This window comes from Pipistrellus kuhlii, unplaced genomic scaffold (genome assembly GCF_014108245.1).
Source record: "Pipistrellus kuhlii isolate mPipKuh1 unplaced genomic scaffold, mPipKuh1.p scaffold_m20_p_4, whole genome shotgun sequence".
In the NCBI taxonomy this organism is placed as follows: domain Eukaryota; kingdom Metazoa; phylum Chordata; class Mammalia; order Chiroptera; family Vespertilionidae; genus Pipistrellus; species Pipistrellus kuhlii.
In genome coordinates this window covers 26694478-26719420 of record NW_023425540.1, presented here as the reverse complement: position 1 = coordinate 26719420, position 24943 = coordinate 26694478, and the positions used below count along the sequence as shown (strand labels likewise).

Genomic DNA, 24943 nt, shown 5'->3' with positions numbered 1-24943 from the left:
CAGCTTGTTAACAGAGTAAGGACTTACGGCATGATTATCTTTCATCTTCAGGTTTTACAATGACATAAGACATTTGGTTATCTGGAAATAAGTTTAAAAGTGTTTTAATTCTTTCCACTGGTCCCTACTGTTGGAAATTCTTTAGCAGGTGAATATGGCAACAGTTTATATTTGGGAAACTAGACTATGCTTTTTAAGGATGAAGTGTGGTAAGTAGTATAGGACATCTGATGAAGAAGTCATTTTATCAAAGCCCACCATGTATATTAAATTCATTTATTTCCATTTTTATACATTCTAAAGCAAAATGTCACTGTGTTTAATATTCAAACAGTTTATAAAAAGGTTGTAGATATTAATTGTGTGGGCCTACCTGAAACTTCATTGACTGAACATTATTTTATTCAGTTAATTTTATTGCCACATTAACTTAGCCTAACCTTTGGATACATAATAGATTTGTTAAGGTAAGATTATCAGTAGTCATTGGATTTTTCAGTGTGAAAACTGAAACCAACAGTTTTTATTGTTTCTGTTAAATGATATTGGGATCAGGCCTAATTTCCTGTTCCTGTATTAAAACTACTTTCATAACTATATTTCAATAGTTAATATTTTTATTATACTGGAAGAATAGCTTGGAATGAGGGAGTTAAACAGGTCATTGGAGCATCCACTATCTAATAATTTCAGCTACCTTATGTAACAAGCAGATGTTGTTTTAGATGCCAGAATTAAAAGTCAAATAAGGCAGAGTGCCTGCCCTCAGGAAATTGTAGTGCCCCAGGGAGGAGTTATAAATGTATGAACAGGTCTGGGACAATGTGCTAGAGTCATGTGTAGCCAGGGGAAATAGATGAAAGGCACAGAAATAAAACTGAGAAGTAGAGAACGTTTTGTGTTTTTGAAGATATGACACTTAGGGAGTTACTCAGACAGAGAAAGGAGGAGAAAGTATTCTGTCAGAGGGCTTATCATCTGTGAAGGCTCAGAAGAAATTGGCATAAGGCCATAGGGAATCTCTGCGCTAAGCTTTGGGGTACTTAGATTTTAAACTTCATTGCTAAAGAAATGGGAAGCCATTGAAAGATGTCAAGCATGAGAATCACATGTCCAGATAATCATCTTAAAATTATCTATATGGCATTCAAATAAAGGATGGAATTAAGGAGAAAAAGACCAATGTAATAACTCTAAGGAAAGTATGAAAAAAGAGATATTAAAGTATAATCTGCAGAGAGGCATAAAAGATGCTGGTCTTTGGAGCCAGACAAACCGGTTCCTAATTCTGACTCCATCATGTAACACTCTGTGGGACTTGGGGCATGTGTCTCCATTCCTCTATGCACTGTTTTTCTCATCTGCAAAGTGAGTATAACAGTAGTGCCCAAATCACGCAATTTTATGAAAATTAACAAGGGTTAATTTTTACCAATAACAGCATCTAGCGCATAGAAATCATCTAATTGATGTTAGCGAGAATCTATTGTTACTATTAATATTATGGCTAATCATTATTGTTATTGTTAGCCAAAATATTACATTTTTTTATGTCAGTGATACTTATGGCCTGGCTACAAGTGTTGTGAGATGGTTGGCTGAATGGTAACAATGCCAGAGATCACAAGAACAAAATGCATTTTGGGGGGGTAGGGAAAGAGAATTGATGTGAATTATATACATTATATATGTTGGAATATGTACCTGTGAGACTTCCAAATGACATATTCTTATTAATAGTTGATTATAATAGCAGAAAGGTATGGATTCTTGCATAAATCTGAGTTTTTTCATCATAAAGGATCTTTGAAGCCATGGATTAGATGCACTCACCAGGAAGTGTATAAGTCAGAAATGAGACAAGCCTGGGGATCAAGGGCACAGTGGAACGCAGCAGCATTGCTCCCCAGTCATGACCTGGCAGAGAACATAGGTTCTGGGGAGGGAGGGAGTCCTTCTGAGCAAGAGGAAATGATTCCATGGATTCTTGTGTTTTGATATGGTCAGGAACAGAATATCCTCCTATCCTGAAAGAATCCCTCCAGCTTTTCAAATTACTAAACTCATGCCAGGGTAGAGCTAACAGCTGAAAGAATCTTCTTTAATAAATATGGGAATTATTAGAAAAAAAGTTCTGTGCTCAAACTATAAATGTTAGCAATTGCAATTAAATGCTGTTAAAAACATTACCAGTGTCAGTCTCTAGTATACGTAAGGAAATTGGTGTTCTCTATACCCTAATGTGATTTCTGCCCTTATTTTAATGTTCTCATGAGCTTAGAATCATGGGATGATGAGTGAGATTTGTGTTCAACTCCATGCCAGTCTGCCACAGAAATGCCAGTATGCAAAAACAAACAAACAAAACCTGAATGGGTAAGCCTGGTTGGTCATTTCTTAGTGAGATTTGAGCCCTATCTTGCTGTAAACCTGCTACAGACCATGATTCTAATCTGTAGATGAAATTAAGCTCTCCTGTGTATTTTTATTTTTATTTTCCTAAAGGTGAAGTCCCCAACTACTTCTGCCCAACCTCAGAGAAACTGAATTTTGGAAGATAGGATGATTCTGTTTTTCTTAGGAGGCCACTTTCTACTAACTGGCCAGCATTCTAACAGATTATAGATTCTTGGAAGGTTGAATTTGAGAATAATCCCTTCTTATCCCAGTTTAAGTACACGTAATCCTCAGTAGACCCTGCCTGGCTCATGGTAAATCATTGCCAGGGTCAAGCAAAAATGTCCCTGCTAAGAAAATCAAGGAATTTTACCCATCAGTGGACACATATTTCCCTCCCAGAGAGATTTAAGTCTTACCCTTTAGTGTGTGGGGTTTTTGTTTTGTTTTTTTACCCTTCATAGGGAATTCTTCTGTGAAGCAGCTCTTATCTGCTAGTATTTGACAAACCATTGATTAGCTACAAATAAAAATAAGGTGTGTTTGTTCTTAGGACTTGGAGATGGGGGAATAAGTTCAATGGGCCTGTTAAATTAAAAAAAAAAAAAACCACTATAAATCATACATGGTTGCACATCACAGTTAGGGAGTAGTCAGTCATCAGGCACTACATACCTCCACATTGTAAATTTATGTGATGTTTCCTCAAATTATGAAATATTATCCTGGATAAGAAAAATATTCTGAAGAGTGGAAACATAGCAGGTTATCTCTCTATATTTTGTCTCCCCTTAATTATACAAATTAAGCAAAAATTCCATTGCTAACCTGTTTTGCTTGAGTGTTCTCTCCTTTTGGTGAGAGTCCAGACTTCTGCCTAGTATATTTAAGTTCAGGTAGAATGTCTTGACCTTTGCAGGCACCTCAATAACAGTTTTATTTTAGTAAGGAACTGTGTGGAGTCACTAGGCATTTTGAAGAGCTGGCTACCTTATTTTTATGCTATAAAGAAAAGGATTTCAATGTCAATAGTTTTGTCAAGAATATGGGGAAATGGTCATCTCCCTACATGACTACATAGTAGGAGTGTGACTGCCAAAGACCCGTGGTCGGCAAACTGTGGCTCGTGAGTGTGGCTCTTGAGTGTGGCTCTTCCACAAAATACCACAGCCTGAGTGAGTCTATTTTGAAGAAGTGGTGTTAGAAGAAGTTTAAGTTTAAAAAGTTTGGCTCTCAAAAGAAATTTCAGTCGTTGTTACTGTTGATATTTGGCTCTGTTGACTAATGAGTTTGCCAACCACTCCATAGACATAAAGGAAAAGCTGCACACATTTTGTGTTCTTACAACCCACTTTCAGAAATAAAAGTACTAATTAGTAACAACATATTAACAAATGTGTTTATTGTTTATGGAAATCCAAAATTGTATATTTGTCAATAAAGGATCACTTGAGTAAGTAATGGTACAGCCATTCTATGGAATTTTATGTAACGATTAAAAAGTACACATTAGGTCTCCAGGTATTGACTGAAAACTGTCCATGATATCTTTTAAGTACAAAAATGTTTATAGAGGATTATGTGTAGTACAAGCCCACTTACACAAAAAAAGGAGAAGCACTAGGCTATGTGTCTGTATGAGTGTGTGTGTGTGTATTATGTATGCATATATGCATATGTATTTATGCACTGACAGAATTAGCATAAAGAAAAAAGGTGAGGGAAAGGAATTCAGTGGGACTCTTTCCCCCCTCCCCACCTGGGAGTCCATTCTGGGACTCTTTTCCTCTCCCCACATGGGAGTCTGTACTCATTCTTCAATAAGTCTGCACCTTTGCTGTACCACCTTCTGTCCGTGGATTCATTCTTCAATTCCAGGGGACAAAGAATCTGGATTCCAGTCCAAAAAATTCCAATTCATTAGCATAAAATTCCTCAACTATCTTTCCTCTTGCTATAAATTTACTTACATTTACATCTGGTTTAAAACAAACCTCATCCATCTACATTTATTATTTCAATCATCTGCTCATTCAGTATTTCTATAACCTCCTATAGTTTCCAACAGTTCAAATTCTTAGTCTAAATTATTTTGTTTTTGTTTTTTTGCATTAAACTAATTGTGTTTGTGTCTCTGAAGAAAAAGTAAATAAAAAGTGCAAGTCTCAGAATTCCCCCCCCCCCAAAAAAAAGAACAAGAAAAAAGGTGGGATTAGTGGGAAAGAAAAGACAATAGGCATTTTTATTTATTCACTTCTGATGTTAAAATGAGCATGTATCACCTGTATTATTTAGTAATAAAATTATTTAAGAAGTGAATCATTGGATAGACATGCTTACTGTCAAGTGGAAAAATATCTTCCCGTACAAACTTCAAAATTTCTGAGTTTAAATGATGTCTGTTATTTAAACTGAAACTGTTGAATTTGGTCACTGCAGAATAATAAGGAGCTTTCTCTCAGCACATTGGTTCCAGGACTCTGAAATAAATAGGTTGTGTTTATTCAAATCCTGGATGAGAAGTCATTTTTCAAATATCAAAATTACTCTGCCCAGTCCTTTGAACTCCTCCTATTGTTAGGCTACACACAAGGGCCTCAGTGATTTTGTTGCTGTAACACTAAGAAATGGGGTGAGGATTAGTAAAACTGTGGGCTAATTAGAGCCGTAACTTTTCTCTGAAACTCTCCTGCCTTAGGTAGAATTATTGATTCAATCTGTCTTTCACTGTTATGAAATATTAGCTTACAAACAATTAGAATTTCATAACAATGTTTCAATAGGCTTTCATCAAACAAGCAAATAGAGGCTGGATTTCTGAGAGGCTATAAGAAGAAAATCAGTATCAAAGTAAAAAGGTTAGTATTATGCAAAGGCCTTTGCTTATAATGTTTATGTTTCTGAGGAGCTAAATTCACTTCTATTATGAAAGGTAATTTATGAACAAAAACCCACAATTTTTTTACCAGAAAATGGAAAAACCACCTCTCATCATTTCTATGTGCCCATCTCAAATTGCTAAGTATCTTTTAGCAAACAATTTTCCCATTTTGAAAATATAGCAAGTAATTGATTATTTTCACCCTATCAGAGGCTTGCTTGGTGTATAGGTAAATAAGCCTGATTTCACAACCACTGTTGCATTAGGTCGATGTTCTTTTAGACATTCGACAAAAAAAAAATGTATTAAGCCTTGCTGCCTACTCGGGGATTTGGTTTGAGTGGAAATGGGTTTTTGTGGAGCTACAGAATTTCTCCTTCATCTGCTCAGCCAATAATTGTTCAGAGCACGACTCTGGTTAGAAATAAGCAACAAGCTTCCTGTATCCATGAGCAGAAAACAAGGTGGTGCATGTAGCCTCAGAGAAACAGGCGTTTACTTTTGAAGGAAAGCAGCACCAGCGACCAGGGAGCAGCATATGTGTGAAATCCATTATCCGACTCATTCTTTCCAGCGTTCCTAGGAATGCTGGTCTGACTACTAAGATTTGTTTTCACTTCCTGCCTTTTGGATAAAATGAGTTTGCCAACCAGCTGTGAGTACCTAACACTGGGGAAGGTGGCCAGGTTCCGAAGTGCTTATGTCCATGGATCGCCTTATGCCATCAACAAGCCAATTGATATTAAGCCACAGAGGAGACGGTAACTGATTTCCTTTCTTCTGGTTGTTTGTCAGTGAAATGTGTTTTTTGTTACCCTTTTCTAACTCCTTTGGAGGTCTGCTGAGCTTGGAGGGTCAGGGTGAGAGGTTAGTTTTTAAATCCATCATCCTGGGTAGTTCGGGGGAAAAATTAACCGAAGCCAGAAGCTAGGAAATATTCTTACGTAGTTTAGCTATTTAGCAAAAGCTGATCCCGTTTCAGGGTCTGTAGATTTTTAAAATGTGAGAGATGAGAGACAAATAGTGCTTGTATTACCATCAGAATCATCCATAATGAATATTTGAAAGAGGGTTCAGTCAAATGAATATATTTGTTAATACCTTTTGATACCAGATGCCCAGTATCTCATAATCTGTACATAATATGCTTTATTCCCAATGTGTAATAAATAGGTTTAAATTCTACAAAAAAATAGCATTCGTTTTTATGTGGTCACTATGGAGGCTAGAATAAATTTAGTTATTTTTTTTTCTATAAAAATATGTCATTTCTAGATCAGTGTTCCAGAATTCTGCTAACTCACAGTCTCCACAAACCCTCCACCAAACACACACACACACACACACACACACACACACACAACTCTTGTATGACTAGAACTTTCAAAGCTGAGCTCAGTGTTTTTGACAAGGAAAGAGGGTTTGCACTAAGCAGACCCTTTCCATTTTCCAGCCTTTTTAGTGTCAGAATACGGGTGACATGGCTGACTAATGGGACTAAAAATCATCCCTCAATTTTGGTTTTGTAAAAAATTGTTTTATTCAGTACTTCACAATGAATGTAGAAGCATTTTACAAGGATATTTCAGTCTCTCTGTGAAAATGCCAGTTCTCTCTAGGTTTATGAATTCTTGGAATAAAAACTCAAAATTCTAAAAGCAACTTATTTTACTTGAAGATGATCAGTATTATCTTACTCTTCTTCTTTTCTTTCTCTAATTATACACATTCAAAGTCACATGTAAAACATACATTTTGCCAGATTTGACCTTATTGTAAACATGAAGTAACATTCAGACTTTAACAAATAATTTCCAAACCTTCATAAATGGTTTGGGGTTAGTTTTCAGTGAAGCATAAGGATGAGATGAGATTTTTTTTTTTAATCTGGCTTTTCACTACATGAGAATAAAATAGAAAATTCTAATCATGCAAACTATGGCTCAATTTTGATTTAATTGTATCCTTATTAAAATAATGACTTATTGAAGAAACAGCATGTGGTCTTGGAACACCGGGAAGTAATTTCCAAATTGAAAATTAGCTATGTTAGAAGTGGAACCACGTAGTCATTTGATAATTCTGAATTCTTATATCAAGAGTAGCAAAACAGACATTAACAAAACACTACTAAAGCTAATTAAGTTCATTGCTGAAGAAAATGATATCCCTTCCATCTGTGATCCTAAAAATTATATATATTTGTGAGTTTTCAAATTTCCCTTTTAATTTTTTGTAGCTTCTACAAACTCTAAGGATCTATTTGTACTCTTGCAAGAAAAATAAGTGTCTTGTAATGTTTTACACTTTGGTGCCTCAATTATAATACATGGAGGTTGAGTAAGCCAATTTATTCTTGCTCTTTTACTCCTTTCTCACCCAGTTAGGCTACAGATGTCGTGTTGGTTGCTATATCTGTTGTGCCCCGCATAGAGCCCTAGCACAGATCAGAAAATAAATGTTTGTTTAATAAGTCAATGATGAGAAAGCAAATGTTACCCATCTTGACATAGGCCTATATATCACTTTCCTGGTGCCACTTTCTTTGGCAATACTTTTGCCTCTGCTGTTCTCCTAAATCAGTTGAATTCCCCTTTCTTTTTGACACCACTGCCTTTAGACCACTGGCTTAAGTAGTTGGAGATCATGACTTTATTATTACCAGATCAGCAAAGCAGAACCTGAAATTCACTTTTGGATTCATAAGCCTATACACTTAGTGGCCAGATAATTATGATCTCTGAACACATAATAATCAGGCCACTCAGTGTATATCCTATATAATAAAAGGCTAATATGCAAATTGTTCCCTTGACCAGGAGTTGGACCAGCAGGCAAGCCTGCCAATCGCCCATGTCCCCTGTCCCTGACCAGGCTGGCTGGATCCCACCCAAGCACAAATTCATACACCAGGCCTCTAATATATATATATATATATATATATATATATATATATATATATATATATATATATATATATATATACACACACTGAGTGGCCAGATTATTATCTGTACAGAGATCATAATAAAATCTAATCTGGCCACTCAGGGTATATGTGTAAAGCTTCATGTAGTAGAATTGGGGGGGGGGGGGCGGGAATCACTATGGGAGGGGACAGAGGGAAGTTGCTAGAGGGGGAAAAATATTGCAACTATAAAATGTTATAGGAGCTCAGTTCTGTTTTTCCTACTCCAATGTAAAACTCACACATAAAACACAAAACATTTTAGCAAATAGAAAACAAAAAGAAGGAGCAGTGAAAGAGGAGAGCATCTATACTCTGGGGCACTATTTCAACAGCTGGGCACAGTGCTGTCTCCACTCAGCCTCTACCTGGACCTTGCAGTGGCTCTCCCACGTGTCTCTGGCCGGCAGGCTTGGAGACTGCCCTGCTGTGAGTTCCCCCTTGTTCCTACCCGCTTCTCTCATACATTCTCTGGCCTCTGGCATCCTAATCTTATAGGTAGATGTTTTCTTCCTATTATGAGAAGAAAAGCAGGGTACAAAGAGCTTGAGAACAGAAATGACTATGTACAGTGACTGATTCTATATTAATAGTCTAGTTCCTCCTTAAGGAAAGAATACAAAGTTGCACACTTGAATTTCTGTCCAATCTTCCAACTATTCATTTACTCAAGACTGGTGGTTTAAACAGCATAAATTTATTTCATCACAGTTTTGGGGCCAGAAGTTCAAGGTCAAGTGTCAACAGGTTTGGTTTCTCCAGAGGTCTCTCTCTCTGGTTGCCACTTTAAAGGACCTATGTCAGATGCAGTCACATTCTAAGGTCTTGGGGAGGGATTAGGGCTTCCACATATGAATGTCAGGGTCATATAGTTCAGTGCATCGCAAATTGTATCCATAGAAATGATTTACTACTAATGACTGTAAACCAAGATAGGAACTGGACTATGATTCCTGAATAATCAGTGACCTCATGTTCATTAAAAAAAAAAATGTACTCTATTAATGAGTCTGAACCTGAAGGAGTGAGGCATTTCAAAATATAAAAATTACTTCTCATTTCTGGAAAAAAGGAAAACAATTACACATTGTGAACAATAGATCTTCATTAAATAGAACATTTTTAATTTGGAATTTATAATCATTCAAACAGGGCATAGACTGACATTTGCTTTTATACAGTCTTTTTGAAGTGCACATGTAATTAATTATCATCGTAACCCGTGGTTCTCAACTGGGGCCATTTTACTCTCAGGATCATTTGTCAATGCATAGGCACAGTTTTTTTTTGTTTGTTTGTTTGTTTGTTTGTTTGTTTTAATATATTTTTATTGTTTTTTTTTTTGTTTGTTTTTTACAGAGAAGAAGGGAGAGAGATAGAGAGTTAGAAACACCAATGAGAGAGAAACATAGATCAGCTGCCTCCAGCACACCTCCTACTGGGGATGTGCCCGCAACCAAGGTACATGCCCTTGACCGGAATCAAACCTGGGACCCTTCAGTCCTCAGCCCAACACTCTATCCACTGAGCCAAACCAGTTAGGGCCATAGGCACAGTTTTGATTGTCACATGTTGAGGTGGGGGTGGCTAGTGGCATCTAATAGATAGAGATAGGGATGTTAAACATCCTTTTAATACATAAGACAACCCCTACAGTAAAAAATTATTTGGCCCCAAATATCAATAGTGCTGAAGTTGAGAAACACTTATATAAACAAATAAGAGTATTTTTAAGGACTTTAAAGGTGGTTATTTATATTCAGACGATTGATATTTTCTATGTATTTATGAAAACACTTTCTCTTATCTTTCTCATGGTAACTACTAGATCATGCTTTGTTAGCTAGGTTAAAAATAGACACACTGTTAAAATGTTCTAAAATATTCTGTGCTTCAAACTTCCTCTCTTCTTATTTGTGTCAATTAGTCGCTTTATTGCATTGTCAGGAGCTGTTATTGTTTCAGTAAAGGTACTACTAATTGCATAAAGCTATATTCTTGTGGCTCCAGGCTAATTGATAATTGTTGATTTACCTTTCAAGATAAAGTGAGAAATACTAAGTAAAACTACACAGAAAATACAGAATATTAAGCAACCACCCTATTGAACTATATAATATACTCTGTTGGGTCCTTGCCACCCGTCCGCATGCCTATGTGTATGGGCCCATTCATCACAAATGAATGCATGAGCCACATGCGGAAGGGGAAAACTCTGGAGGAAAAGCAAGTGTGTTCTTCTCACTAAGTAAACTGCTAATTATTCTCAGGACTGTGATTCCTGAATAATCAGTGACCTCACTCATGTTCATAAAAAAAATGTGCCTTGACTGGAATTTCTCCTAACCTGGGTAAAAATTATTGACAGTAACAGTTCGAACTAGAATTTTTATTTTTGATCCTCATTCTCTTCTCAATTCCAGAGCTGTATATACAACTATCTACTATCTATCTGTCTTTCAAAGGACTCAAGCTCAATATATTCCAAACTAAAATTAACCAGGGTCTCTCCTCACCATCTTCCATTTTCTTGGTGATTTATGGTATTGAACAAGAAGTCACTTTATATGCTTCCACTCCCTCATCCTGACCATCTGTAGCCAGATATTATCAAGTGCATTCTCCCTCCTTTCTTTTGTGCCTTTCCCAGCATATCATTCTAGGCCAGGCCCTTATTCTCTTTTGCCTGTCAGACTGCCACCGTGATCATTGGTCTCTTTATTCTACTCTCATCCTCTTCCTGACTATAACCACAGATTAATTTTCTAAAATTTCATCATGACACTTCCATGTTTACACCAGTAGCTTCTCATTAGTTATAATAAACCTCAATTCTAAATCATAATCTACTCCCTCCCTGTTTCTCTGTCCTTATAAATTTCTCTCATAACCTATGTATATTCTGCATTTTAGGTATAAATTACTCCTAACTAAACCTTTTCTTTTTTCTTTTTCCCTGGAGTTGCTCTCTACCCTCATTTTGTGATACACCCAACTCATTCTTCAGTTATCTTTCATTAATCTGTTCCTAATTCCCTATTTCCAAATAGAAGTTTCTTCATCAGCTAGCAGTTGTTCCTTTTCTCTCTCTCTCTCTTTCTTTCTTTGTTAAAATTGATTTCAGAGAGGGAGAAAGGGGTAGAGAGAGAGAGAGAAACATCAATGTGAGAGAGATACATTGATCAATTGCCTCCCATATGCACCCCAACTGAGTATTGAACCCACAACCTAGATATATGCCCTGACCGGTAATCGAACCCAAGACCTTCTGGTGCATGGTGCAATGCTCCAACCAGCAGAGCCACATCAGTCAGGACAGTTGTTCATTTTCTTATATGTCTAACACAGCATTATCACAATGAACCTCAATTATTTTTATATTTTCTGTCTGTTTTCCTCTTTGAGAGAGACATGATAGAAACAGATGTTTCAGGAAGAACAATTTGGCAGTGGCATTCAGCATAAATTGTAATGGAAAAAACTGAATAAACTAGCCAGTAGAAGCAAGCAGTGTAAAATCCTGACAGGGACAATTTCGGTATAATTATGAAATACATAAATGCATGATTACAATTGTGAGAACAGCTAAAAAGGGGACAAGGACCCAATAAGAGTATTTAATAGGTACCTAATACAGTCTGAGTATTTGGAAGATGTTTCTCTGGGAATAACGAGACCTGAAAATGAATAGTAACTTGTTATGAGGAGATTTCTGTGAATGAAGCCCTGATATGAACATTAAAGAAACTAAAAGAATATGGTGTATGGGAAGCTGATTAACTTTCCCTTGGAGAACTGCAGCTTCCTTCCCATAAAACTTCTCCCCAGGGAGGGAGGGTAGTGATGAAAATAATGTGAGGAAGAACACTCTTCTTTAAAAGTGAAGTAACCAAATAATTCATTGCATTTAGGAGAGAAACATCAAATGGTTATTTAATTAAGTCATTGGAAATGCAATTTAAAAACATATTCTCTGTGTCTTATTTATCATTGAGAATATTAAAACATTCAAATAAGCAATAGGTAATATTTTACAAGTGAAGTTTAAAAAGGTAATTTTTCTAATTCATTGACAACTGCTAGGGATTAATAAAATGTCACAGTTACTGACTTTTGTCCTGCATCAGTTTAGTATTCACCCATCACCTAACCCTGCAACCTCTCCTTTAACAAAAATGGGTGAAATGAAACTATTTAGAATAATTTGGATGTTTACTTCCAGTGATTAAAGGGGCCTCTACACAATCACAGTGACCTTCATGTGTCAGTCATATTTCTACATTCAATTAGAGACATTAAATTACTTAACTACTCTTTGAAACTTGAAAAATTATTTTGCTGTTGTTTTGGCTTTCCTCTTATATAGAACAAGAATACTATAAAAAATACTAGGGGCCCATTGCAGGAAGATTCCTGTAAGAATAGGGCTTCTGGCAGGCTTCCCTCCCACCACTGCCACTCCCAGCGCTTTCCCTGCTGTTGCTGGTCCGCAGCTGCTGCTGCCCACCCCACCTGCGTTTTCCCTCCAGTAGCTGCCTTGCTTTCTGCTTTCCCTCCCTCTTCCTTCTATGCTGTCTTCAGTCTTCACTCCTCCCTCCCTCAGTGTATGCAAATTAACTGCCATCTTTGTTGGGTTAATTTGCATACTTGATCTGATTGGCTGTGGGTGTAGCAAAGGTGCAGCCAATTAGCATTTTTCTCTTTTATTAGTGTAGATACTTGTGCTACAAAGAGAAAGCTACTATTACCACCTTTTATTTTACTTTAAACTAGTGCATCTGACAAAGTATTCCAGGCTTAGGATAACAACTTGCTATCAAACAGATTATATGTTGATCTAAGAAGGTTTGAAAGAAGCAAAGACTAAAAAGAGGGCTGGACAGTCAAGCCACAGACAGCCTTTCAAAGAAGAGAGATGACTTTGGATTTTATCTGTAAGGCATGTTTTCTATAGCCCTAAGAGAAGCCATGAAGGTAGTCTTGCTATCGGTGATAAAGAGAGGTAACCTGGAGAGAAGGTTGATGAGAAGGAAGCTGCAGTTTCCCAAGGGAATCTTAATCAGCTTCCCAGACAAGAGGGAACGTGTCCTAAATTCTGAAAGATGGTCAGGGCTTCACTTATGTGCTTCTTGGTAGTATATGTACAGTGTGATTCTTCTTTTAGGCCTCATCATCCTCAGGGAAATGTTCCCTAAATGCTCAGACTATATTAGGCACCTGTTTATATACGCTTTTTGCACTGTATCTTTTCAGGAGTTCTCACACTGTAATCACAGGTTTATGTGTTTGTTGGCCTAAGTTCCTCCATCGTATTCGATCCTGGTACCATGGCGACTGGCTCTTAGCCTGTGTTTTAAACCACAGTGTGCTCAATGCTCTGTGTAAGACGTGGAACATAATAGCCGTTCAGTCAGTTCTTAGGAAATGTATTTTTCCAAATGGGAACAAGAAAGTAATCAGAGACACCAAATATGTACCTTATGGAGAAATATGGGTACATATTTGGTGTCTCTGATGACTTTATTCAGCTTCCCCTTATGATGGCATTCCATTTCCCAGATTTGTAACTGCCCTTTTGGCCCCAACAACAATCTTGACAGAAAATGTGTGCTCTTGTTTGTGCTGTTATTCTGAACCATGAATACTGGTATCTGGTGTAAGCTGAGTTATGTGATCCTGGTGTTACCATGGTAATTCCTCATGTATATAATAAGAACATCGAGTATACCAGCAGCTTTCAGTTCTCTTTGAGTTTTTAATTTTTTCCTCTTTTCTTTACTGCCAATCCCCTCACTCCCTTCCTTCTTTTCTTTTTCCTTCCTTCTTTCTCCATCCCTCCCTGTCTTTTTCTCTTTTTTTCTTTTGTATATTAAGAATCCAGTTGCTATGACACCAAAAGTAATTCAGTCCAGTTTATTCTTTCTGTTGCTTGCTATAGGAGTCATACTCTGGTAGCAAGGGAGTTCTTAGTTATTTTGGCTTGCAAGGGATGTTGCTTCTCCCTGATATTTATTTTTGTCAATAGAGTTTTTCTCCTTGCTCTGGGGAAAATTATTTGAAGCTGAAGGCTGATAGATGCCAGAAATCTAGTGTGATGATGCCTATGGAAGCAGGACCCTCCAGCGCTGGGGTTACCATTGTGTCAGACTCCAGTATATATTCAGAATCACCTCAAAACAGAGTAAGAAGACTACAGTTAACCTTCACATCACTGACAGTTTTTAAAGATAAATTGCCATTTTGACTATACCGCACTAGACTCTTCATGTCAGACCTACATTTGAGTTACTCAGGAGCTAATGAAATTTATACAAACCCATTTATCTTTCTAGGCAGTTAAAAAGTTTACCTGTATTGTGACTAAGTAGATACTTCAAAAGAACAATTCAACAGATTTGCACTATCCAAGCACTTAATGATGCAAAATCAACTATACACTGATTATATATATATATATATATATATATATATATATATATATATATATCTCCTATCTAATAAAAGAGTAATATGCAAATTGACTGTACCTCCACTACACTCACAAGCCACGCCCACAGACCAATCATGAATGAGTATGCAAATTAACCCAACCAAGATGGAGGCCATGGAGCAAGCAGGAGGCTTGGGTCTCCCCAGCAATGGAGGAAGCCAAACTTTCCACACACCCTGGCCAGCCTATGCCTTCACTCAAGGCTACAAAGTTTCAATTATAGGAGATAAATAAATCCCAACAAAAATGGCGATAGCCAACTAGCTGGAGAGAGCAGCAGGTTTGAGTTTCCCCCAGCGATGGAGGAAGCCAAGCTTTCCAACTGCCCTGGGCAGCCTTGGCCTCTGCTTAAGGCTACAAAGTTTTAATTACAGAAGATAAATAAATCACAACAAAAATTGCTGTAGCCATGGAGCAAGAAGGAGGCTTGGCTCTGCATAAGGCTACAAAGTTTCAATCATAAAAGATAAGTAAATCCCAGGTACCAGGGCCTCTGCTTGGGTCACTGGGGGTGTAGCTGGCCTGCAAACCACCACAGGCCCCTCACCCAGGCTGCCCCATACCCCAAGGGAGCCCCCACCCTGATCCAGGACACCAGGCAGGGCAAACCAGCTGGCCCCCACCCATGCACCAGGCCTCTGTTCTATCTAATAAAAGAGTGATATGCAAATTGACCATCTCTCCAACACACAAGATGGCTGCCACCATGTGGTCAAAGATGGCTTCCCCCAGGTGGACACAAGATGACATCACAAGATGGCCAGCAAAAGAGGGCAGTTGGGAGGGACCAGGCCTACAAGGGAGGGCAGTTGGGGGCTATCAAGTCTGAAGGGGAGGGCAGTTAGGGGTGACCAGGCTGGCAGAGGAGGGAAGTTGGGGGCGAGAGGTCCTACAGGGAAGGGCAGTTGTGGGTGACCCAGGCTTGCAGGGGAGGGCAGTTAGGGGTGACCAGGCTGGCAGAGGAGCAGTTAAGATTCAGTCAGGCTGTCAGGGAGTGGTTAAGGGTGATCATGCTGGAAGGCAGAAGTGGTTACAGGCAATCAAGAAGGCAAGCAGACAAGCAATTGGGAGCCAGTAGTCCTGGATTGTGAGAGGGATGTCCAACATCCCTTGATGGGTGTCAGCATGAAATTCGTGCACAGGGTGTGTGTGTTCCTCAGCCCAGTCTGCACCCCTTCCAATCTGGGACCCTTCAAGGGATGTCTAACTGCCTGTTTAGACTCGATATATATTATAGGCCCAGTGCATGAATTCATGCATGGGTGGGGTCTGACTAGCCTGCCTGGGAGGAGGGGACATGGGCAGTTGGCCTGCCAACCTGCTGGTCGAAGGGACAATTTGCATATTAGCTTTTATTATATAGGTTATACACTGAGTGACTAGATTATTATATGTTCAGAGATCATAATAATCTGGCCACTCAATGTACATACTAAGCAAAATTGGAGGGATAGAGGAGAGAGAAACAACAATTTAAAGAAGGGCAATTTCACTTCTGCATCAGCCACCACATTGAATGGATCTATGTCCACTAGTAAATGAGAGGTAGGAAATGTGAATCTTCTGCCCTCTTCCCAGCTCAATTCTTATTAGCTTGCCATAGTGTGAACATCTTGCCTTACATTTGGGTGATTTAAAGGATTCTTTATGTTAATATTTGCTATACAAGATTTTTGCCACATGGAAGGGCTAATGTTAGAACTTAACCTAAGATATGGCCCCACTGAAGTTTGTATTACTGTACCACCAAAAGATATATGTATGTTTATAGACAACCTTGTATTCAATTTGAGAAGAAACTTTGGTGTTGATGATAAGTATAATTAGCCTCATTTGCAGAGTTAAACAGATATTAGGATTTCATGCACACCAGGAAAAAAAAAAGAACTGTCATACAAGAAATATTTGTATGCATGAGCATACCCGTTCATGACTCAGCTTAGATACATTTTTCTCTTCAATTATTTGCAAATATTACTTCATATCATGCACATAGAACTATAAAGAGACAAAGATGGATCACACAAAGAGCCTATCCTCTGGACCTTATAGTGTAAAGAGAGATGACAAGCACTAAACATGAATAACTCTTCCATAAGATACAGTGATCAATAAATGCATTTATTCTTTTCTGATTCACTCATGTATTCCCTTATTCAGAATACATTTATTAAATAGGAACTGAGTTCAGAGGTCTCTACTAGGAATGAAAAACTTGGAAAGACAATTTCCCAGCCATCAAAAAAGATCACAGTCTTACTGTTCAGACAAAAATTCAACTAAAAATATCATAACCACATAAAGATTTTAGTAGCCCTTGAGGTATGCATACGGCCAAACACTCTCACCAGCTGAGCTGTTCAGGGAAGGTCATAGACATTAAAATAGGGTCATAAAAGAGAATGAAGCATTCTCCTGAAGGCACTCCATAACGAATGGGAAAACTGAGAACCTAATGGTTCAAAGGTCTTGCTCAGGGCCATAGAGTTACTTAAATGCTGGAATTGGGACCCAAGCTCCAGTCATATGTTTCTAAATTTTATACTCTGTAAAGGCAAAGTAAAAGTAAAATGATTTGGCAGCTCTGATGAACAAGAGTTTACTTCTAATTTGGAATGTCACAGTTTGCATTTATTGTAGTTATGTGGAGTTAGGACTCTGGTACAGGTATAGATATGGGAAAAATAAGAGAACACTTATGGGAGGGGGAAAATGAGTGTGGCCAAACTTAATTAACTTGAGAAGCAATTATGGGAAATAAAATTGGAAAGAGAGAGTGAAACTTTATTTTTAGGTAATAAAATAAAACTAATGGAATATTTTCTAAGCTAAGATCAGCTATTGAAGATTTTATAACAGGGAGTCCTATGATATTAGCATTTAATAAGAAAGAATAAAATTTAATTAATGAAGACATAACGTGGAGGAGCTGATGAGTAGGGTAATGAAACTATAATAGTTGTGGGAGTTATAGCCCAATATATGCTGAAGGTATAACATAAGATGATGCATCAGAGTATTGACTTTTGTTGTTGTTTTTTATATTCTACTAAAAGCCCAGTGTATGAATTCGTGCATGGGTGGAGTCCGGCCAGCCTGCCCCAATGGGGACCAATCAGGGGTGGGGCCAGCCTGGGGGAGGGACCATGGGTGGTTGGCCAGCCAACTACACCCCCAATTGGGGTGTTGGGGGTTGATCAGGCCAGTTGGGGGGAGAAGGACCAATCGGGGCTTGAATCAGGCTGTTTGTGCATGTCATAGCCACCAGTTGTTCTGGTCATACTGGTTATTACACCATTCCAGTCTCTGGGCTTTTATATACATAGATATTTTCTGCAATGACTATATAAAATTATCAGGTAAATTTTTTTTAAAGGGATCAGATAAGTATGGCCTAACGTGGACTGATAATGACAGTAATGAACTGAATAGGAAGGAGATATACGGAGGAAGGGATGACAAGACATGAAAACTTGTGTAAGAAAGGAAAAAAGAACATTGTTTCTATGACGATACCTGGGTACCTCAATTAATCTTGGATTTCAGGCAGTTGAACAGTTAATAGAAATAGGAAATAGGAAGAGGAGCTGTAGTTTTGAGAGTGAAGATTGACTTATTGATGTATAGACTGATTTTGAGAATTTGTCAGGACAAATAGATGAAAATAAACAAACAAATAAGAAACAAAGACTAACTAGAGGTCAGGGTTGGAGGTATGAAAACCAAAGAGGGTCAAGCAAATATCTTTAAAGAACATCTGCATTCAAAGTTTAATTTTTTAAGTTAAAAACAATTCCTTGTTTATTTGTTTCCAATTCAGAGCCTTACTTTCACCCTGCAATGTATCATGCAGACATCTAAATGCAGCTTGAATAGAAGATAAATAATTTATAGGAAAATCCAAAATACATCAGACTTAATCTCTAAATATTTTATCTGAGATCACTCAGATCTTGGCTAACTTGTAAGGTACCTAAATTGAAAGTGCTTTGTGTAAAATGGCATTTATTTTTAAGCTGACCATTAAATTCAAATAAAATTGTCATATTGAATTCTGAAATTATTTGTAACCAAAATATGAAGTAAATGTTAACAACAAAACACAGATGACCCTATACCAATCTGCTCTATTATTACATTCTTGGCAATAAATACTAAATGAGAATATTTAAGTGGCACAGTTGTCAGAAAACCAAAACTGGCCTTCTGGTTAGCAATTTGTTAGACTATGGATAGAACTACATAATTTTGAAATTCTAGAGGAGAACAGAGAAGGAACCAACAAAAATAATATGCCATTAGCAGTCATTGGAATAAAGTATGTTCATGGCCACACAGTGAGAATTAGCTATAAGATTCTGTTCTATTATTTTCTACTAGAGACCCAGTGCACAAAATTTGTGCATGAGGGGTGGGGGTCCCTCAGCCCAACTTGTACCCTCTCCAATCCGGGAGCCCTCAGGGGATGCCCAATTAACATTTTAGACCTGATTCTGCAGGGATCAGACCTGAACTGGCAGTTGGACATCCCTCTTGTAATCTGGGACCTCTGGCTCCTAACTGCTCACCTGCCTGCCTGCCCTAACCACTCTACCTGCCTGCCTAAACCCCCTAACTGCCCTTCCCTGTTGACCTGGTCTCCCCTAACTGCCCTCCCCTGCCTCCCCCTATTACACCCCTATTAACTATTTTTTTTTAATCTTACCCCCTTCACACACAATTGTATTTGACTTCCTTATTGACTTCTCCCTCTCACACAATTTTTCTCTCTCCTTTCTGTAACACTTTTTCCTACTGACTCATCATTTATAAACTTTTCTTTCCTCCTTATTTCCTACTTCTGTTCCATCATTCTTCTTCCCGTCTTTCTCCTACCCTCCCTCCCTTCCCACATTCCTTCTTCCCTTTTCCCCTTCCCCTCCCTCCCCTTTTCCTTCCTTCCCACCTTAATTTTTTTCTTCACTTCCTCCCTCGGACCTGCTTTGCTCCCTCCCCCATTTCTTCCTTCTTCCCATTCTGTTAAGCTCTACCAGCTCCCTTTTAAAACTTTTCTTTCCTCCCTCTTTCTCTATCATCCTACCTTCTACATACATTCTTCTCTACTTACTTCCAGTTTTAGTATCTATCTACCTGCCTAATTATTCACCATCATTTACCTTTTTTCTTGTCTCCTACTTTTAAAATCAGTCCCCAGTATACAACAATACTTTATTTTCATTATGGTTCCTACAGTTCACTCGTACATCCTCTTTCCTTCTTTAACTCTGCTGTCTACTGACTCCTTTGTAAAGTTCTTCCCTCTCTCCTTCTCATCTTCCCCATCTCCCCCCACCTCCCTCACTCTTAATCTTTTTACAGGCTAATTAAAAATTCTATGCTTTTCGTCCTGTCCTAGTACTGACTGCTTTCCTCTCTGGGACCTGTAGCCGCCTCTGTTTGGGCACTCGGGCCCCTCTTGCACTGGCTTTGAGGGGCCGAGCAATGGCACAGCTGTGTCTTGCCTACCGTGGCCCCTGCCTCCCCACTCCGAGTTTGGGGAGGGTCCGGCTGGCCTGGGCCGGTGTCCATCGAGGGGATGCTGCATTACCTGCATGAATGTGTGCACTCATGCGCGTGTGAGGCTTTTCTCTGGTTGAGTGCTGAAGGGGTAGGACACGAAGGCCTTTCCCGCCCCCTGGCGTGCCCACTCCCACACCTCCTGTGGCTCTCCATCTGCTCCCTTCTAGAATTCACAGGTGAGGGACGTGCTTACACAGACTTGGTATTTAATGTCCTCCTTAATGGATTTGTTTATCTTTTTTTCCAAAATTCTCTTTTCCTTGTGGCCAGGGAATTTTCTTTTCATTTGCCTTATAAGGTGAGGACCTCATTGCTCTAAACTATAAATTATGCCCTAGTTTGGCTCAGTAGATAAAGCATCAGCCTGTGGACCAAAGGATCCTGGGTTTGATTCTGATCAAGGGTACTTACCTTGGTTGCAGGCTCCTCCCCAGCCCAGACCCTGGTCAGATTGCATGTTTCTCTCATATTGATATTTCTCTCTGTTTTTCCCTTTCTCTTTTACCCTCCCTAAAAATCAATGGAAAAAATATCCTCGAGCAAGGATTAAAAAAATAATAAATAAATAAACTATAGATTATGGCACTTTGGTATTCCATACATACTCTTAATATCTTATATATAATATATGACATAAATAAAAATCTATGGATAAGTTATTGCTTAAGATCTCTTTATGAAGCATTGTTACAAAGGATGAATAGTCAATACTTTAAAATAATAATTAGAAATTAAAAAAGAGTAAAGTTGATTGGTTTATCTGTTGCACCAAGACTTCATATAGAATATTCTCAAAAATTAAAGTACCTCTTGGAAATTGAAATATTTTATACAGGAATCATAAAGATATGGACATACAATTTTTATCAGAGTTGTTTTTTGGTTTTTTTTAATCATGGCATTTGGTTATAAATGTCACGACAGCTGGCATAGAGAATGGAGTAAAAGTGTTACTCTCTTTAGCTTGAAGTAGATGTGAATTTCCAACTTCTGACTTTGGTGAATTTGATGAATCAAATGTTTACACTTACCAATTTAAAACATCTGGATGATTCTAACTTTGGAGTCATATTGCTTTATATACACTGAATGCCTGAAAATTGGTAGAAGTTTAGATTTATTTTCTTGTTAAATGGCACTGCCTTGATTTTTGCTCTACCCAGAGATTCACAGTGCTTAGCTATCACCCTTTTCCTCCCATGCAGTTATAATTTTCTACCTATGTCCAACCAGTGTTGCTCAATGGTTGAGCATCAACCTAGTAACCAAGAGGTCACAGGTTCTGTTCTGGTCAGGGCACATACCTGGTTGCAGGCTGAATTCCCAGTAGGGGATGTGCAGGAGGCAGCAAGTCAGTGATGTTTCTCTCTCATTGATGTTTCTATCTCACTATCCCTCTCCCTTCCACTCTCTCTAAAATAAATAAAAACATATATTTAAAAAAAATTCTACCTTTTATTTACCACACACATCTAAGAGAAAATGTCTGGATAGTTGTCAACAGTTCTTAAACACAACATTTAGATTTCACTATCAGACTATAATCCCTTTAAAAAAAATTCAGGCATACAAGACTGTACCTTGATATTTAATAACTCCTGTTTTTCTAGTCTTTTTTTTCCCCCACAGAATAGCTCCAAGTGCTCTTGTTTGGGCTGTCCTCTGAGATTCTCTGATAAATCAGTTCTAGATTGAGGCTGACATAAAAATAGAGCTCATGGTTGACATATATAAAATAGCTGTGAGCAAAATAATTCTCTTTTAAGAGATAAACAAATATAAAATATATAAGGCAGGGCAGTTGGAGTTATTGCTTTTTCTGAAAACTGTAAAAGAGTTGACCCAGACAAGAGAGTAGGGACATTAACAATGGAATCAGGTTCAGGGCTCACTGTCCCCATTGAATTAAGACAATTTCTACAGATATTCTCAAGAAACAGGGCCCCACAACAGTGAAAGGAATAACCTTGTCCTATTACTGTCATCTGTCCCATCATACAGTTGACCCCTCATTTATTTCTCTAAGTATTTAGAGCAATGTTAGCCAATAGAAATATTATGTGAGCCACATCTATAATTTAAAATTTTTCTAGTACCACATTTAAAAAGTAAAAAATAACCAGTAAAGACCACTTAATACAAAATAAATAAATCAATAGTAAAAAATAAAAGGTAAGGTTAATTTCAATGACATTTTAATTAACCCATATATACTTCAACTTGTAATTAAAATATAAAATTATTAATCAAATATTTAAAATTATTTCCTCATTCTAAGTCTTTGAAATACCTGTGTAACTTTTTTAGAGATTATCAACTAAGATGCTAATTTTTCATCACTCATACTTGATCTTTATTTAGATTTCATAAAAATTATAACTGGAAATGTAGATTTGCTTAAATTGTTTACACATACTTAAAATGTCTTTCCCAATTACTGAATCGACTATCCATTTTAATTTTGAGTATTCATAATAAAATTAAATAAGACTAGTTTTTTAAAGTCCTGTGTAGCTGGTGGCTGCCATATTGGACAGTCCATACTTAAAAAGTCTGGTTTTAATTTATACTCTGCTGCTCAGTGACTGTTATCTAGGGTAAGTTTCTCTTTTTGTGCTTCAGTTTCCATATATGTAAAAATGTAGATCATAATAGTGCCTACATCAGCAGGTTGTTATGAGGATTAAAAGAAATCATACCAATAATATACACAATACTTAGCACAGTGCCTGGTACATAGTGAGCCCTCCGTAATTATTAGCCTTTATTGTTATTTTTATTGTTTTCATGTACTTGCTTTTATAATTTATACCATATCATGTCTGAGCATCTGGCAGAAGCAAACTTCTAATCTTTTGAGTTTATAAAGTAGGTAGATGTTGGACCAAGTGCAGAAATGTAAGCTCTCCCTACTCCAAATCTGTATTTCTAACTGCCTAGATATCTTTCTGTCAGCCTGGTTAACCTGAACTTACTTTTTTCTTTTTTAAAATCAGCTCTTCAGAACAGATATTCTTTAGGACAATGCTATTATTCTTTTTATGATAGATATCAGCACAAAGAAGTGTATTTTCATTTAGATATCCAATCATTGGCATAGAAATTTTCAGAACCTCAGAGTCATCCCTGAAACCTTCTCTCTCTCATCACCCTTATCAGTTATCCTCAAAAACCTCAGGATTTTCACTGTTAAAGCTCATGCCTTCTTACCTTTCTATTTCCACTGTCACCAGCCCTCCACTTGCCTGGACAGCTGCAATGATCTGTATAACGAGTCTTGGTCTAACCATTACCCCATATTTGTACCTGTTGTAAGCTACTGTTGAATCAATCTTTTGAAAATGGTATTTTTATCCCTTAATTTCATCTCTTCATATCTCATCACTTCCAGAATAAATATTCTTTCTTCTATGAAGCCTTTCTTGACAATTTCTTTGTCAATGATTGGAGGTCCAAATAATAACCCGCTTCCTTGTGGATCTGTGTCCTCCACTCAGATTCTACCAGAGCCCCAGAGCATTATTCCATCCACTGGGATAGGTGGAGTCTAAGCTCCATGAGGACAGGCTATTGTATTGATGGTTTTGTTTCTTGGTGGCTTCTTTCTTTCTTTCATTCTTTTTTTCTCCCTGTGTACCTTGATAGCTACACAGTAAAACACAGTGGTTCCTCAATAAATTCTCCTATTTTGTATGAGATAGCAAATGACATTCCTTTGTCTGGCATGCAAGCTCCCCAAAATTGCCCCAACATACTTTTCTGGTCCCAAATCTTGTTTTTCATGCACATAGTTTATTTCTAGATAAGCAGCTATATCACCGACTCACAGATATGCTTTCTATGTTTCCGTCCTTATACCTTGGCTCACATCATCCCCTCTCCTGAAGTGTCCCTGCAGTCCTTTGGACCTGCCCAAATTCTACCCTTTCCTCCAGGTTCAGCTTATTCCTCTACCATGTTGGCATCTGCAGAGCACCATGCACTCCACCACATTGTAGATTCAGGACTGTGTGGCCTAATAAAAGGCTAGGCTTGGGGCCCAGGTAGAACTGTTCTTTGTTGTTGTTGTTTTTCTGACCAATTTTCCTGCCCTCTCTGAACCTCTAATTAGAGTAGCAAAACCTATGTTGCAGGGTTTTCTTGAGTATTAATATATGACCCTGTCATCTCAATACACCAATGTTGCAGGTTTGATCCTCTGTCAGGGTATATACAGGAATCAACCAATGAATACATAAATAAGTGGAACAACAAATCTCTCTCTCTCTTTCTTTCTCTCTCTCCAGAAGAATATAGGGTATGTATGAACTATCACTAATTGAAGGTTCAGATAGAGTGTGTGAGCTCTGCTATTGTCAGTCTGATCATAGGACATATAATCATGCAATTTTTAAAATAATATTCATTGCAAGATTTAATTGTCAAATATATGCTTTATTTCCAACTAGACTACTTATGTTTGGGCCACAATTAACACTTAAATGAAACGTGAGCACACATACACATACATATTTATAGATATCCACAGAGACAGAGGGAGGCTTTCATTTAATTCCCACCAGAAAGTACCAATTTATGAGGGAGTTAATAATGCCCCTGTTTTATTCATGAAGAACTACAAATTGGACTATTTGAATCCCTCAATCCA

At 37.8% G+C, this 24943-nt stretch overlaps 1 protein-coding gene across 5 annotated transcripts in view; it reads left to right on the top strand.

Annotated features, from left to right (window-relative positions):
- The window catches only part of PDE4D (phosphodiesterase 4D), a 1149946-nt gene that overhangs the window by 788555 nt on the left and 336448 nt on the right, over positions 1–24943 (top strand). The window lies entirely within an intron of this gene.